The 15,058-nt window shown below is 44.4% G+C and overlaps 1 protein-coding gene across 2 annotated transcripts in view; it reads right to left on the minus strand.

The window, feature by feature from the left end:
* Nucleotides 1-15,058, minus strand: part of luzp2 (leucine zipper protein 2) — a 185,933-nt gene that overhangs the window by 86,992 nt on the left and 83,883 nt on the right. The gene's annotated exons all lie outside the window — the stretch shown is intronic.

Here is a 15,058-nt window from a genome sequence, read left to right on the forward strand (position 1 = left end):
GGCATTTTTCCATCCCGTGGAGGTCATGTCTTACACAGATCTTGTAAATGCTTACATTCCAAGCATGCTTTACACAGCAGAAGTCAATTCCCTGTCATATTTTCTAACGGCGGTGGCATTTTGCAATTAAGTTCCATGTTTTCATTAATCTACAGTCAATGGGGACCTGGCACAAGCAATCAGCATGGAAACCTCGCTCTCGTTTTCAAGAGAGAGTCAGATTTAGCTCTTAGGGCGAATGGAATCAAACAGATATGGGGAGAAAGCAGGAACGGGGTACTGATTCTGGATGATCAGCCATGATCATATTGAATGGTGGTGCTGGCTCGATGGGCTGAATGGCCTACTCCTGCACCTATTGTCCACGTTTCTATGTTTCTAATCCTCAAATGTCACTGCAAACCCTCAATGGCTGGAACGGGTAAGTCTTTGACTTTGTTATTTGTTTGCCAGGCTCAGGCTGGGTTGCGTTGACCTCTATCGCGGGGTCACGAAGGACAAACTCCTATTTTTAGCCGTTCAACGTGATGTTTTAATCAATTGCTAAAATTAACATGTCAGACTCGAAGAAAGGTCAGGTAGATTTTAATCAATAAAAAAAATCCCAGTGAAAATTCAAACAGCCCAGTTGCATTTTATCCCAAAATAGAGTCATAGAGTGAAACACCGTGGAAACAGGCCCTTCGGCCCAACTTGCCCATCGAGGCCAACATGTCCCATCTACACTAGTTCCACCTGTGTGGAAACAGGCCCTTCGGCCCAACTTCCATACACCGGCCAACATGTCCCATCTACACTAGTCCCACCTGCCTGCATTTGGACATTTACCTGGAGTATTGCGTACAGTTCTGGTCTCCTAATCTGAGGAAAGACATTCTTGCCATAGAGGGAGTACAGAGAAGGTTCACCAGACTGATTCCTGGGATGTCAGGACTGTCATATGAAGAAAGACTGGATAGACTCGGCTTGTACACGCTAGAATTTAGAAGATTGAGGGGGAATCTTATAGAAACTTACAAAATTCTTAAGGGGTTGGACAGGCTAGATGCAGGAAGATTGTTCCCGATGTTGGGGAAGTCCAGAACAAGGGGTCACAGTTTTAGGATAAGGGGGAAATCTTTTAGGACCGAGATGAGAAAAACATTTTTCACACAGAGAGTGATGAATCTCTGGAATTCTCTGCCACAGAAGGTAGTTGAGGCCAGTTCATTAGCTATATTTAAGAGGGAGTTAGATGTGGCCCTTGTGGCTAAAGGGATCAGGGGGTATGGAGAGAAGGCAGGTACAGGATACTGAGTTGGATGATCAGCTATGATCATATTGAATGGCGGTGCAGGCTCGAAGGGCCGAATGGCCTACTCCTGCACCTAAGAGACTTACTCACTTTCCCTTCACTTGCTTATACTTTTTGGAAGCTAATCTCTGAACTTTGATAATTTTTTCCCATGAACATTCCTGAAAGTAGCGGGAGAATCATTAGAGGAAATTTGAAGGGACATAAAAAGATCCAATGTCGCCGAGTTTAGTTTAGTTTAGTTTAGTTTACAGATACAGCGCAGAAACAGGCCCTTCGGCCCACCGAGTCCACGCCGACCAGCGATCCCCGCACACTAACACTATCCAACACACACTCGGGACAATGTTACATTTAGCCCAAGGTAATTCACCTGCACACCTGTACTCTTTTGGAGTGTGGGAGGAAACCAAAGATCTCGGAGAATACCCCATGCAGGTCACGGGGAGAACATACAAACTCCGTACAGGCAAGCTCCCATAGTCAGGATCGAACCCTGGTCGCTGGCGCTGTAAGTCAGTAGCTCTACCGCTACGCCATCGTTCCGTATAGTGCCAGCGACCCAGGTTCAATCCTGACTCTGGCTGCTGTCTGTACGGAGTTTGCACATTCTCCCCGTGGCCATGCGGATTTTTCTCTGAGATCCAGTGAGATAGATCAGCCAGGATTGAATGGAGGAGTAGACCCGATGGGCCGAATGGCCTAATTTTGCTCCTATCATCTAAACTTATGAACTTACGAAGGAAGAGCACGGCATGGAAGAAGATCCGAAGCCTGGATGAAGACCAAGCATGGAGGAAGCCCACAGCTTGGAAGAAGACCAAGGCACAAAGCCTCTTGGAGAAGAGAGAGCAAGACATAGAACATAGCACAGTGTAGCCTTTGGTCTTGTACACTCTGGAGTTTAGAAGGATGAGAGGTATCTTATTGAAAAATATAAGATTATTAAGGGTTTGGACACGCTAGAGGCAGGAAACATGTTCCCGATGTTGGGGGAGTCCAGAACCAGGGGCCACAGTTTAAGAATAAGGGGTAAGCCATTTAGAACAGGGACGAGGAAACACTTTTTCTCACAGAGAGTGGTGAGTCTGTGGAATTCTCTGCCTCAGAGGGCGGAGGCCGGTTCTCTGGATACTTTGAAGAGAGAGCTAGATAGGGCTCTTAAAGATAGCGGAGTCAGGGGATATGGGGAGAAGGCAGGAACGGGGTACTGATTGGGGATGATCAGCCATGATCACATTGAATGGCGGTGCTGGCTCGAAGGGCCGAATGGCCTACTCCTGCACCTATTGTCTATTGTCTATTGGTCCACTATGGCATTTAAGAGGTTTTTGGATAGGCACATAGATATGCAAAGAATGTTTCATCTGAAACATTGCCCAATGAAGCTGAGGATTTTATATGTAGGAAGGAACTGCAGCTGCTGGTTTAAACCGAAGATAGACACAAAAAGCTGGAGTAACTCGGACAGCATCTCTGGAGAAAAATAATGGGTGACGTTTCGGGTCTGAAGAAGGGTCTTGACCCAAAACATCACCTATTCCTTCTCTCCAGAGATGCTGCCTGTCCCGCTGAGTTACTCCAGCATTTTGTGTCTCTCTTCGATTTAAACCTGCACCTGCAGTTCCTTCCTACACGCAAGGATTTATTACGATCAGCAATAATCGCAACATTGCTTTACGATCAAGCAGATTGGAAGTTGAGCAATATATAACTGATGAGGTCAACTGTTAATGTCGAGAAGGTGATACTGCTTTGAATGACTCAATAATCAAGATAGGGTGGTCAAAGTCGCCAAGATATGAACATCTCAGTGGAAGCTGTTCTGTAAAAACAACTCTGATTTAATTGGTTTCTCAGTCCAGAAGTTTGACATTTATCCAGAGACACACATGCGATAATCTAACATTTTGAATCCCAAATGATTGACGACACAATTAAAAAAAAAAAATACTTTGATGAAATTACATTCAAAATTCCTCTCTCCATCAAGACTCCTCATTTAACCAGCAGGCCCTATCAGAGTTGAAAATAATATTGCCAATGGTAATGTCTGGGTTCCTCTCTCTCCTAATTTAAATGATTTAGTGGCAATGCCTTTGGGCCAGCTTAAAAAAAAAATGCAATTTGCTCCGTTTTGCTAAACGTACCATATTTCAAAGGTCTAGTTCTCCGGCAATTCCACCAAGAGTTACAGTGTGATTTATGATTCTTATTTACTTGCTGTGAATGCTCCACAGAATTCCCTTTAATTGAAAACTAACCAACAATTCCAACAGTCACTTGAAGAAAATATTACTTCTGCCCAGAGATTGCTATCACCCCCGATAACCACCTTCAGTTTATTAATTTATATAACTTCATGCATAGGGTGAGCCAAGTGACATTGTTGCTTCATGTAGCGTGAAACATAGAAACATAGACAATAGGTGCAGGAGTAGGCCATTCATTCGGCCCTTCGAGCCTGCACCGCCATTCAATATGATCATGGCTGATCATCCAACTCAGTATCCTGTACCTGCCTTCTCTCCATACCCCCTGATCCCTTTAGCCGCAAGGCCCACATCTAACTCCCTCTTAAATATAGCCAATGAACTGGCCTCAACTACCTTCTGTGGCAGAGAATTCCACAGAAGGACAGGCTGAACGGTGGCTCAGCGGTAGAGTTGCTGCCTTACAGCGCCAGAGACCCGGGTTCGATCCTGGCTGTGGGTGCTGTCTGTATGGAATTTGAACGTTTGTGGATGATCAGCCATGATTACATTGAATGGCGGTGCTGGCTCGTAGGGCCGAATGGCCTATTCCCGGACCTATTGTCTATTGTTCTCTGTGACCTACGTGGGTTTCCTCCCACACTAAAGAAGGCTCCCGACTTGAAGTGTTGTCTATCCATTCCCTCCACAGATGTTGCCTGAGCCGCTGAGTTCCTCCAGCACCTTGTCTGCTTTGATAGATCTTTAGTTCTTAACAGGATTTAGAGGGCGGTGAATCTGTGGGATTCATTGCCACAGAAGGCTGTGGAGGCCAAGTCAGTGGATATTTTTAAGGCAGAGATAGATTGATTCTTGATTAGTGCGGGTGTCAGGGGTTATGGGGAGAAGGCAGGAGAATGGGGTTAGGAGGGAGAGATAGATCAGCCATGATTGAATGGCGGAAGGTAGACAAAAATGCTGGAGAAACTCAGCGGGTGCAGCAGCATAGAAACATAGAAACATAGAAATTAGGTGCAGGAGTAGGCCATTCGGCCCTTCGAGCCTGCACCGCCATTCAATATGATCATGGCTGATCATCCAACTCAGTATCCCGTACCTGCCTTCTCTCCATACCCTCTGATCCCCTTAGCCACAAGGGCCACATCTAACTCCCTCTTAAATATAGCCAATGAACTGGCCTTGACTACCCTCTGTGGCAGGGAGTTCCAGAGATTCACCACTCTCTGTGTGAAAAAAGTTCTTCTCATCTCGGTTTTAAAGGATTTCCCCCTTATCCTTAAGCTGTGACCCCTTGTCCTGGACTTCCCCAACATCGGGAGCAATCTTCCTGCATCTAGCCTGTCCAACCCCTTAAGAATTTTGTAAGTTTCTATAAGATCCCCTCTCAATCTCCTAAATTCTAGAGAGTATAAACCAAGTCTATCCAGTCTTTCTTCATAAGACAGTCCTGACATCCCAGGAATCAGTCTGGTGAACCTTCTCTGCACTCCCTCTATGGCAATAATGTCCTTCCTCAGATTTGGAGACCAAAACTGTACGCAATACTCCAGGTGTGGTCTCACCAAGACCCTGTACAACTGCAGTAGAACCTCCCTGCTCCTATACTCAAATCCTTTTGCTATAAAAGCTAACATACCATTCGCTTTCTTCACTGCCTGCTGCACCTGCATGCCCACTTTCAATGACTGGTGTACCATGACACCCAGGTCTCGCTGCATCTCCCCTTTTCCTAGTCGGCCACCATTTAGATAATAGTCTGCTTTCCTGTTTTTGCCACCAAAATGGATAACCTCACATTTATCCACATTATAGAATAGAATAGAATAGTTTCTTTATTGTCATTGTAACATGAACCATGTACAACGAAATTGTAAAATGTCAGCCAGTCAGTGCACCATTCAAACATTTCTAAAAGCTAACGATACATACAAGGTAAAATATTAAAAAAGATAAACAACTAAAATAAATATCATAAAAATAGCACTCATAAACACCCAGCCCTATATCCTTCTGTCGATTTCATGTATGTATGTATCGCCCCTGCGTTCCTTGGCGGCTACATTTAGTGCCTTTATAGCAGTGGGGTAAAAACTGTTTTTAAGTCTGTTTGTCCTTGTCCTTGTAGATCTGTACCGTCTGCCTGACGGTAACAGTTCAAACAGGGAGTGTCCGGGGTGGGAAATGTCCTTTATAATACTCTGGGATTTTTTGATGCAGCGGGAACTGTGTAAGTCCTCCAAGGTAAGGAGAGGGCATCCGACAATCCTCTGGGCGTTGTCAATGGCCCTCTGGAGCGCTTTCCTCTGAGCCGCTGTGCAGCTGGTGTACCATACGCATACACAGTATGTTAGGAGGCTCTCAATGGAGCACCGATAAAAGGACAGCAGCAGTCTGAGTGATGTTATTCTTCCTGAGCACCCTCAGGAAGTGCAGTCTCTGCTGGACCTTTTTCAGCAGCGCAGAGGTGTTCACGCTCCACGTCAGGTCCTCCTCAATATGGATTCCCAGGAAGCGGAAATCCGCCACCCTCTCCACACAGTCCCCTCTGATAACTAATGGTACCATGTCCGTTTTATTCTTCCTGAAGTCTATTATTATCTCCTTGGTCTTTAAGGTGTTTAATACTGCATCTGCCAAACATTTGCCCACTCACCCAGCCTATCCAAGTCACCTTGCAGTCTCCTAGCATCCTCCTCACAGCTAACACTGCCCCCCAGCTTAGTGTCATCCGCAAACTTGGAGATATTGCCTTCAATTCCCTCATCCAGATCATTAATATATATTGTAAATAGCTGGGGTCCCAGCACTGAGCCTTGCGGTACCCCACTAGTCACTGCCTGCCATTGTGAAAAGGAGCCGTTTACTCCTACTCTTTGCTTCCTGTTTGCCAGCCAGTTCTCTATCCACATCAATACTGAACCCCCAATGCCGTGTGCTTTAAGTTTGTATACTAATCTCTTATGTGGGACCTTGTCGAAAGCCTTCTGGAAGTCCAGATACACCATTTGATATGCCAAATGGCCTAATTCTGCTCCTATCACTTGTTCACTTGATGCATGGGTTTTCTCCGGGTGTTCCGGTTCCCTCCCACTCTCCAAAAATGTACAGCTCTGCAGGTTAGTTGGCTTCTAGAATGATCCCTAGTGTGTAAGATTGAACTAGTGCATGGGTCATTGCGGTCGGCACGGCCTTGGTGGGCCGAAGGGCCTATTTCCACGCTGTATCTCTAAACTAAACCTAAACTAAAACAATTCAATAAGTCAACAATACTCAAAATAAATATGCATCAAAATATCTTTAGGACTTCTAAATAGGTTATCGCTTTTGCTAATAATCCTATTTCATCTAATTTGAGGACGGACATTCTTGCTATTGAGGGAGTGCAGCGTAGGTTTACAAGGTTAATTCCCGGGATGGCGGGACTGTCGTATGCTGAGAGAATGGAGCGGCTGGGCTTGTACACTCTGGAGTTTAGAAGGATGAAAGGATATCTCATTGAAACATATAATAGGTATGTTGCAAAGCCTACCTGAAGCGTCGCTGAAAATCTGTCGCTGCGGGTGTGCGCGATTTTGGCGCCGTTTAGAGGGGGGGCGGGTTTAAAACGCGATTTTCTCTAGGCTGTTCAAATCGAAGATGTTCAGCCTTGTTAATTATTAACGAAAAATCGCTGGAAGACCCCGTCGCAAAAGCTATTATTAGTTTTAAAGGCCTTGGATAATAGTTATAGTAGTTTAAAAATCAATCTATAAACCCGCGAACAACGGCAGCTGTCAGGGTCTCATAGAGGAAACCACAGAAGGTATGTAGCTTATTTTTACATTAAAAAGGGCTTCTTAAGATCCCTTTATACAAAGTTTAATATTGCGAGTAGCTCATTTTGGCCCCATTATATCCCGCAGTATTTTTCTGGGCATTTGAGGCACAAATCTACCGCAATGTGAACGTTCTAAACCAGCGCGTTCACAGGATCCCACTAGAAAGCTGATTTAAAATGGACTTTAATTTACAGCAATTGAACACTAAATTCCTTCCATTTGGTCTATAAATTAATGTAAATGAGATTTAAAAATCATGTTTTATTGTGAATTATTTATGAATATTATTTGGACACTTAGGCTATTTAAAAATGTTAATCATTTATTAAGAAATGGATAGATGTTTAGATCTAGTAATTGAAGTTTGAAATTAGCTACACTTGGGTAACAAACTAATTATATGCTTTAATTTCAGGTCATCCAAGTAAGATTATTTTATATTTGTTTCAGAATGGTTCAATCTACGATAACTGAAAATTTCATTCAGTTCTCTTAATTTTTAAGAAAGTTATGGGCTTTTGACTGCACACGGTCACAGCTTTTTTGTTATATCCATAGAAATCAATAGGGAACAAGATGCTCATTTCCGAGTATGAAAATGGCCATAACTTTTTAAATACTTGAGATATGAAAGTGAATTAGGTGTCAAATTAAACTTCTGTTTATGCTTTATCTGATGGGATAAATTGCAGACTTGATTTTTTAAATCTCAAAATTTTGTAACATTGCTACATATAAGATTGTTAAGGGTTTGGACACGCTAGAGGCAGGAAACATGTTCCCGATGTTGGGAGAGTCCAGAACCAGCGGCCGCAGTTTAAGAATAAGGAGTAAGCCATTTAGAACGGAGACAAGGAAACACTTTTTCTCACAGAGAGTTGTGAGTCTGTGGAATTCTCTGCCTCAGAGGGCGGTGGATGCAGGTTCTCTGGATACTTTCAAGAGAGAGCTAGATAGGGCTCTTAAAAATAGCGAAGTCAGGGGATATGGGGAGAAGGCAGGAACGGGGTACTGATTGAGGATGATCAGCCATGATCACATTGTATGGAGGTGCTGGCTCGAAGGGTCAAATGGCCTACTCCTGCACCTATTGTCTATTGTCTATTGATTGAATAGTGGAGCAGACTTGATGGGCCGAATGCTCCTAGAACGTATCGAAAAATGAGAGCTGTGGAAAGCTAACAATTTGATGTATGGTTTTAGAAAAAAAAACAATTTAGACTGAATTCACATTACAACAAGTCAAGGGAGCTGGCTATCTTATCAAATGTTTTCAATCCTTGAATATATTCCTTGACAAACGAGGTCCAATAATTGTGCCCTGCAGCCTACAATATCCCAATATCTTTCCTTCGTTCCAGAGTTTGGCGACCTTGAGAATACAAATACAGGTTCCTGCATCAAACACCTGCATTACTGATAAGAACAGGCTCCCTTCACCTCTGGGGCTCTTTAAATCGGGTCTAAAATAGCTTGCAGCTTTGCAATGGACTAAAACCATCGCTCAAACAACTCACACTTGACGCGTTCATTTGTTGGAGAGATTCGGTGCAATTCCCAGAGAATCTGCAACGTGTTAGCGCGCACACACACGCGGTGGGAACGCGGTCATTGGCCTTTAGCAAGCATTTACCATCAAATCCCTCGCCATCATTCCCAAATCCTGTTTGAAATTGAGGAAGATTTAATGCTATTCGCGTATAAGTGAAGGGTGGCCCGGTGCCGCAGCGGTAGAGTTGCTGCCTCATGGCGCCGAAGACCCGGGTTCGATCCAGACTGCGGGTGCTGTCTGTACGGAGTTTGCACGCTCGTGTGCGGGTTTTCTCCGAGATCTTCGGTTTCCTCCCACATTCCAAAGACGTACAGGATTGCAGGTTAATAGGCTTGGTATAAGTGTAAATCATCCCTAGTGCGTGTAGGATAGTGTTAGTGTGCGGGGATCGCTGGTCGGCACGGACTCGGTGGGCCGAAGGGCCTGTTTCCGCGCTGTATCTCTAAACTAAACTAAACTAAATTCAACTCCAAGTATTCCCAATAGAGTAATCTTGCGAACTGCAGCGTTAGTGTTTTACTTGGTAACGCTGAGTTCTACAGAATGTCTTGTTTGTCATTAATGGGGAGTTACTGAGTGATTTAAATTTTCAATTAACAATTTAAGGCTGCATCTCTAAACTAAATCTCACCAATTTCCATAAAATGAACACGAATGCAGCCGATTCCATTCATTGTTTTGTGATTTTACATTAAAAATAATATTTTGGGGTAATATTTCCATCATTTCTTTCATATGTCTGATGTATTAATATTGCATTTTGTTACTTAAGTCCGGTAATTGAATTAGAGACCAGTAGTGTACTGATTTGTTTTTTGTATGAGTGTCCAAGGATATGAAGTTCTCGTGAGCCATGAATTATGGATTTGGATAGCAAATCGGACAAAAAGTCTTTAACATGAAACATGTTTCTCTTTCCACAAATGTTGCCGGACCTGTGTGGGAGTGTGGGAGGAAACCGGAGCACCCGGAGAAAACCCGCGCTGGTCAGAGAACGTACACCTAGGGACAATTTATAATTTTACCAAGCCGATTAACCTATAAACTTTATTTCGTCAGATGGTGGTGAATCTGTGGAATTCTTTGTCACAGAAGGCTGTGGAGGCCAAGTCAGTGGATATTTCTAAGGCAGAGATAGATTCTTGATTAGTACGGGTGTCAGGGGTTATGAGGAGGAGGCAGGAGAATGGGGTTGACAGACAATAGGTGCGGGAGTAGGCCATTCGGCCCTTCGAGCCAGCACCGCCATTCAATGTGATCATGGCTGATTATCCCCAATCAGTACCCCGTTCCTGCCTTAATAATAATAATAATAATAATACATTTTATTTATGGGCGCCTTTCAAGAGTCTCAAGGACACCTTACAAAAATTTAGCAGGTAGAGGAAAAACATGTAAGGGGAATGAAATAAATAGTAGAGACATGACTAGTACACAAAGTAAAGACAGAATTCAATTCAAAACACAATATGAGGCAATTCAAGCACAGATGAAAAGGGAGGGGGACGTGGGGCTAAGGATAGGCAGAGGTGAAGAGATGGGTCTTGAGGCGGAACTGGAAGATGGTGAGGGACACGGAATTGCGGATCAGTTGGGGGAAGGAGTTCCAGAGCCTGGGAGCTGCCCTGGAGAAGGCTCTGTCCCCAAAACTGCGGAGGTTGGATATCCCCATATCCCCTGACTCCGCTATCTTTAAGAGGGAGGGAGAGATAGATCAGCCATGATTGAATGGCGGAGTAGACATGATGGGCCGAATGGCCTAATTCTGCTCTAAGAACTTATCGATTCATGAAAAATGATTGCTGTGGAAAGCTAACAATTTGACGTATGTTTTAAAAAATATATATATAAAATTTGGACTTAATTCCCATTATATAACCTTAAACCTGTACGTCTTTGGAGTGTGGGAGGAAGCCAGAGATCCCGGGGGAAAATCACGCAGGTCAGGGGGAGAACGTGCAAACTCCATACAGACAGCAGCCATAGTCAGGGTGGAGCTGGGTCTCTGGTGCCGCCCTTTAACATTACTAAAATAACAGGGAAGGAAACGGCATGGACATTTTCATTGCGAATGTCACAGAAATATGAATATGGCCCACAAACCGTCAATTTTGATTCTGAAGACGAGGTATAATATTTATAAATTGGATGTATAAGCAGACGCAAACATTGTGGTGGGCAGATCAGCTCATTCAGACACAATCACCCTTGGCATTTAGATATTATCCATGATGAAATCAGTTGTCTTTCAATGCAGTGACCTTTCTTTGTCATTGAAGCCACTAAATTCCCATTTAAACAATTTTGTATCCCAGTGTACAACATGACACAGCATGGTAAATCAGCAATAAAACCTCTCCTCAGTTCATTCCTCTCTGAGCTGAATCATTCTGAATTCCAATCTTGCTGGCAATATAAATGTTGTGTAATCTCTGCCGTTGCCTGCCGATGTCTGAATGAAATTCTGATCCTACGACACACAGCAGTCAATTCACATTTTATTGCACTATCCCAAGCGATCAAGGACAATGCGTTTATCAATTCTGCAGAACGGATGATCTTTTAGACAATAGACAATTGACAATAGGTGCAGGAGTAGGCCATTCGGCCCTTCGAGCCAGCACCGCCATTCAATGTGATCATGGCTGATCATCCCCAATCTGTATCCCGTTCCTGCCTTCTCCCCATATCCCCTGACTCCGCTATTTTTAAGAACCCTATCTAGCTCTCTTGAAAACATCCAGAGAACCCGCCTCCACCTGAGGCAGAGAATTCCACAGACCCTCAACTCTCAGTGAGAAAAAGTGTTTCCTCGTCTCCGTTCTAAATGGCTTACCCCTTATTCTTAAACTGTGGCCCCTGGACTCCCCCGACATCGGGAACATGTTTCCTGCCTCTAGCTTGTCCAAACCCTTAATAATCTTATATGTTTCTATAAGATCCTCTCTCATCCTTCTAAACGCCAGAGAATACAAGCCCAGCCGCTCCATTCTCTCAGCAAATGACAGTCCCGCCATCCCGGGAATTAACCCTGTAAACCTACGCTGCACTCCCTCGATAGCGAGAATGTCCTTCCTCAAATTTGGAGACCAAAACGGCACACAATACTCCAGGTGTGGTCTCACTAGGGCCCTGTACAACTGCAGAAGGACCTCTTTGCTCCTATACTCAACTCCTCTTGTTATGTCTTTCCGCTGACTGGTTAGCACGCAACAAAAGCTTTTCACCGTACCTCAGTACAGGTGACAATAAATTAAACTGAAATTGGGCCACAAAAATGGTGGGACGTTTAGGTTAAAGATAGACACAAAATGCTGGAGTAACTCGGCAAAAGGTAACATCTGTGGAGAGAAGGAATGGGTGACGTTTCTGGTCGAGACTCTTCTTCATTTAGGTTTATTCAAACTAAACATATAGAACAAAGAAATGAAGTCTGTGAGTCTGTGGAATTCTCTGCCTCAGAGGGCGGTGGAGGCCGGTTCTCTGGAAGCTTTCAAGAGAGAGCTAGATAGGGCTCTTAAAAATAGCGGAGTCAGGGGATATGGGGAGAAGGCAGGAACGGGGTACTGATTGTGGATGATCAGCCATGATCACATTGAATGGCGGTGCTGGCTCGAAGGGCCGAATGGCCTACTCCTGCACCTATTGCCTATTGAAACAAATGCAAAAAAGTAACGAGGATCAAGGAATGAATCCATTGTTAGCTGTGGGTTTGGGTGAAAATGAGTTACGGACAATGAAACACGCCAGGACTTGCGCTAAACATTAATGCCTTATCACGTATTTGTGCGAATGGCTCGATTATAACCATAATGTTAATCAACATCATACTTTATTAGCCAAGTATGTTTTGCAACATACGAGGAATTTCATTTGCCGTACAGTCATGCCATTTAAAAGCAATAAGACACACAAAATAAATTTGAACATGAACATCCACTACAGTGACTCCTCCACATTCCTCACTGTGATTGAATAGTGTATTGTCTTTCGCAACAAAAACTTTTCACTGTACCTCGATACTCGTGACAATAGGGAAAAGGAAGGTGGATCAAATGTAAAATTAGCTTAAGCCAATAACACACATCAAAGAGATGGTGCGTGCAGAGTCGATGACGTTTTCTCTGTCTGGATTTACCTCCAGGCTTTGCTTTGACCTGTTATTGATTTGTTTGCACAGCGGTATAAAATGCAGGCATTCACACGGAACTAATACGTCTCCACTCTCCACTCGCCAGCTACGATACCACAGGACGCAAGATGCCGACATCACCAGCCCACCGCCCTGACGTTGCCTCGATGCATTCTGTTGACAGCTCCATTTATCTAAACCTTACTTCAGCGCCCAGCGCTTGTGCCCTGGTGAATCTTTCACTTTTCAACCTTCCTAAATCAAGGGCAGCAAAATCATTTAGAACGTGCCCATCAGAGTGAGGCCTGATGCAACAGCACCACATATTGCCCTGGGGCAGCTTACAACCCAGCGTTAGACTTCTCTAACTTCCAGTAACCCTTGCATCCCCTCTCTCTCCATCCCCTCCCCCTTCCCAGTTCTCCAACAAAAGTGTTTCCCCATCTCCGTTCTAAATGGCTTACCCCTTATTCTTAAACTGTGGCCCCTGGTTCTGGACTTCTCGTATTATGCATATGTTGCAAAACATACTTGGCTAATATAGTATGATTATGATTATGAATTGTCCTTATGTTTTTGCCTCTGTCTGTCACTGTATAACAGGCAGAGTTATTTCCTTCCACACTCTGGTTCACACTGGGGAGGAAGCCAAGAGAATGGCAGCGTTTACTTGTTCATTATTATGCGTTTTTGTTAGCTCTAGATTAATTTTTATTGGGTTCTGCTTTTTCATTGTCTTGCCCCGACTGCCTAATAACACTGCGTTCACTCGGGGAGTTGAGTTTGCGACTCTCTCTGGCAACAGTTTCTGCTGCGACTCTGAATATTAATATCACAATATTGTTTACAGGAAGATTCTCCATGCGTGACCCAGCCGACAAATGTTTGCTTCTGAACCACAGGTTTGCAGGTTCAGGCCCCTGATCGGAGAATTGTGCAGGAAGGAACTGCAGATGCTGGTTTAAACCGAAGATAGACACAAAAAAGCTGGAGTAACTCAGCGGATCGGGCAGCATCTCCGGGGAGAAGGAATGGGAGTGTGGGAGGAAATCGGAAAACACACGGAGAAAATCCCACGCGGGGAGGACGTGCAAACTCCGTACAGACAGCACCTGTAGTCAGGATCGAACTCGGGTCTCTGGTGGTGTGAGGCAGCAACTCTACCACTGTGCCACCCCATATGTTCAATAGACAATAGACAATAGAAACATAGACAATAGGTGCAGGAGTAGGCCATTTGGCCCTTCGAGCCAGCAGCGCCATTCAATGTGATCATGGCTGATCATCCCCAATCAGTACCCCGTTCCTGCCTTCTCCCCATATCCCCTGACTCCACTATCTTTAAGAGCCCTATCTAGCTCTCTCTTGAAAGTATCCAGAGAACCGCCCTCTGAGGCAGAGAATTCCACAGACTCACAACTCTCTTTGTGAAAAAGTGTTTCCTCGTCTCCGTTCTAACTGGCTTGGCTTACACCTTAATGGCTAACTGGCTTGCTATCCTTTTTCATTCATTGGCAAGTTGGAAGTAAATCAGAACGTCCTGCACTTTTCACGTATATGTGCCTCTTAGTTTAATTGCGTGGGAAGGAACTGCAGATGCCGGTTTAAACCGAAGACAGACACAAAAAACTGGAGTAACTCAGCAGGACAAACCTGTACGTCTTTCGAGTGTGGGAGGAAACCCGAGAACCCAGAGAAAACCCACGCAGGTCATGGGGAGAACGTACAAACTCCGTACAGACAGTTGGACGGTATAGCTTACGGAAGGACCGTTCAGATGATTGCTACCAGCACTTTGTTTAAGAAGGAACTGCAGATGCTGGCAAAATCGAAGTTAGTCAAAAATGCTGGAGAAACTCAGCGGGTGAGGCAGCATCTATGGAGCGAAGGAAATAGGCAACGTTTCGGGTTGAGACCCTTCTTCAGACTTCAAACTTCCTTGGTTACTTCTTATATCACGGAGGAGAAGCGTCGGTCAGTAGTCTGTTCGATAATCCTTGCTTTCTCCCTCCTTCCCCTCCCCTTTCCAGCTCCCCCACAAGCCTACTG

This window comes from Amblyraja radiata, chromosome 20 (genome assembly GCF_010909765.2).
Source record: "Amblyraja radiata isolate CabotCenter1 chromosome 20, sAmbRad1.1.pri, whole genome shotgun sequence".
Lineage (NCBI taxonomy): Eukaryota > Metazoa > Chordata > Chondrichthyes > Rajiformes > Rajidae > Amblyraja > Amblyraja radiata.